At 39.7% G+C, this 3,198-nt stretch overlaps 1 long non-coding RNA gene across 1 annotated transcript; it reads left to right on the top strand.

Annotated features, from left to right (window-relative positions):
- The first annotated feature begins 543 nt into the window (after nt 1–543).
- LOC132649451 (uncharacterized) lies at nt 544–1,651 on the top strand. The gene is made up of 2 exons (XR_009587893.1): nt 544–704; nt 797–1,651. It is a non-coding gene; the product is annotated as an uncharacterized LOC132649451 (long non-coding RNA).
- Nucleotides 1,652–3,198: the final 1,547 nt, after the last annotated feature.

Genomic DNA, 3,198 nt, shown 5'->3' with positions numbered 1-3,198 from the left:
GAAAATAAGAACTCAGATAAAAATCCCTTCTTAGTTCAGCTTACTCTCACAATAGAATGTACTTATAATATGTGTGATTAATTGAAAGAAACCCCATGGGACTATCATGTTCTTAAGAGACTCCACAATAAAACACTTGAGTAGACCTGACTCTGTCCTCTGTCCTCAGAAACTCTGTAGTTCCTCCTGTCTTAGAATCGGAGTTTCTTGCTAAGCGGAAAAAGCTTACTTTTCATGCTTGCACAACACTGTGAGGACTTTACTTCTGAGCACAATGGTGAGTTTACTTTCCTCCACCCCTGCTTTTGAGCGTGTCCTTCAGCTGGATGTTCCATGATCATTTAAACAAAGACACAACATGAACCTGACATTAGGTACAAGAGGCTAGGGTCCAGGAGAGTGCTATTATTCTTAATATGAGTGTCAGTTCCTAATGATCAGTTCTAACAAAACAGCTGTAAATTGGGTGGTTCTGGTGTGTGTGTGTGTGTGTGTGTGTGTATGTGTGTGCAGGCGTGTGTCTTTGTGAGTATTATACCCACATGCATTGTCAATGTGGAGATGAGAGGTAAACATTAGTTATCTTCTATCTCGCCCTACCATTTTTTTCTTTTTAACAGAGAGAGAGAGAGAGGGAGAGAAAGAGAGAAAGAGAGTGTCTCTCACTGAGCCTGACCTTACTCATTGGCTAGAATGACCAGCTGGTAAGCCCCATGGAATCTGCCTGGCCTCTGACCCCTGATCTGGGAATATAGACACTCACTGCCATATCTGTTTTGTTTGTTTGTTTTCATAGGTTTGGGATTCTGAACTCAGGTCTTTGTGCTTATACAGGAGGCATTTTTCTCACGGAGCTATTTACCTGTCATATCTTGTGATCTTCAGATTTGCTGGATGAAGTCTCAGAACTCAAGGAAACAGTTCACTGACTCTTGTGAGGTTTATGATGGTCTCCCTTTATGCACAGCATTCGCATTCCAAGCCTCCCTGTTAATACTTGAAGCTTCAGATAGTAAAAATTCCAACTGAACTAAGTTTATTGCTATCCAATGATGCATACAATTAAGTTTGATTTATAAATTAGACAAAATGAAAATTAGCCACAACAATAATAAACTAGACCAATTATAACAGGGCAATTATAAGATTATTCTGTAATATAACATACATGATTGTGGTCTCACTCGCCTCTCAAGATATATTATTGTATTATGCATACATTCCTTGGGACAAAGTGACACAATCCAGTGTCTCTGTGATTACATCAACAACTACTGTGAAAGGAAAAAGGAAGTAACAACAAAACATCACTTGGAGGAAGATTTTGAAATGGAATCAGAAAAATCTTGGGGGATTTATTTAGCATTTAGTGGCTGCCTAAGAACTTTGATCATCTGTGCACCTGGGCCACAGGCACTGAGAGTATGCCCAGAGGCTCAAGATAATCATCACAAGGTTATCAGACTCCTGTTTTATGAACCTTGCCATTCTTGTCATTCTCTTCTTTATCTTCTGTCAGCCATATTGTTTTGATCTTTCTCAACACTTAATGTCTCACAAAATCTCTTACCGTCTTCTTGTCTTCTTCCGAACGTTGATTCAGCGATAAATGAACCCATACCTCCCAAATTAAAATGTCTATACTCTTAAAGCTGTTTTCATCTTGTGCTGTCCCCGACTTCGGATACATGGATCATAATTCAGGATAGAAGGATGAAAAGTATATTCCAAGTGGAGAAACTGAACAAAGGTGTGATTTATATCTTTTGTATGGTAGACCAGCGTGACAGACATGGGAGTTTAAATCGTTACTCAGATTGGGACCTAATTTAAAATTTGTGGATTTTTTTAAAAGTTGAAATTTTCTGAATTGTTTGAAAATTTCCATTTGGTATAGTCACTGGGAGGTTGACTGCAACTGAAAACTGAACACATGCATGAGAAGAAACTACTAGATCATAAAAACATAAAACTCAGGAATAACCAGATGATAAAAATGTATAGGGCAAGATCTGGGGAGGAGAAACAGGCACCTTGAAATGTGCCATGCTTCCAGCATGTGCTAACCAGCCAAAAGGCTCTCAGCTCTTCATCTTCTCCAGCCACTATGGAGACTGCGCTTTGTGATGACTATAAAGTCCCTGGAAAGTTAGTAAAAATCAATCACTAATCCTTCTCTCTTCCTTGGGCTGAGTGAGACCTCTGCCTGAAGTCTCTGATCCTCTAACCAGCTCCCTTTCTTTGAGACTTTCCAACATTGACACAACTCAGCTATGTTTGAGAGAAACTTATTATAACAAAAGATGGTCTTTTCACCTTTACAGTCATATACCACTTTGGAAATTCCACAACTTTTAGACCGTGGGCCTGTAAACTAGACCAATGACATTTTGAAAATCAGTAATGGTATCAATTTGTCAGAGTGTTCACAGTTCCATTCAAAATGTAGAAGCATTAAGGCATCTATCATTCCATGTACCTCTATATGTATAATCCTCTTGTACCTACTTTTGTAAACCAAAGGGACTATAATGCTTTGATTTTCAGAGTTCTGTTCAACAATCTCTGTGGGAGGTGTGATGCTTCTGTGTTTGATGCTGATGCCCACAAGTGAATGTAAAATCAGAAATATTAGAGAACGATGGATTTCCCAAACATGAGTTTAGGCAAGGACAGATAAATCCCAGTCAGCTATTGCTGCCCCCGCCCCAAGCTCAACACTGGGGGAAGTCCTTCTGGAAAAGTTGATGTACATTATCATAAAGCAAAATGCATGTCTGTCCCAAGGACTGCTGAAGCATAGAGACTGAGGATCTGCTGTGGAATAGACTGTGCATCTGTGCCAATGAGATGAGCCAGCAGAGAAGCAACACAGTGCATGAACTAGAAGGAGATGCAGCTTCATTGCTGCCCTCCAGTCTGTTCAAGAGCCTCCAGGGTGGTACACTCTCATAGGATGAAGGATTCCCAGGAGAATAGTTCAGTATAGCCCAGTTGTCAAATTACAGCTCCACTGAACTTCATATATATTTACCATGGTTGTTTTCTTTTTTTCTCACAGATTTATTTTAGGTTTATTTATATAGTTCAGGACATGCTACCTTCAATACTTTCACATGTGAGAGAGCTATGGAAGCCTAAAGGTCATGTTCATCTACTCCCTTGCTCTTCTTCCGTGATATAGGACACAGTCTCACT

Source organism: Meriones unguiculatus, chromosome 20, assembly GCF_030254825.1.
Source record: "Meriones unguiculatus strain TT.TT164.6M chromosome 20, Bangor_MerUng_6.1, whole genome shotgun sequence".
Lineage (NCBI taxonomy): Eukaryota > Metazoa > Chordata > Mammalia > Rodentia > Muridae > Meriones > Meriones unguiculatus.
The sequence above is the reverse complement of the archived record's forward strand: the minus strand, read 5'-3'. Positions and strand labels throughout refer to the sequence as shown.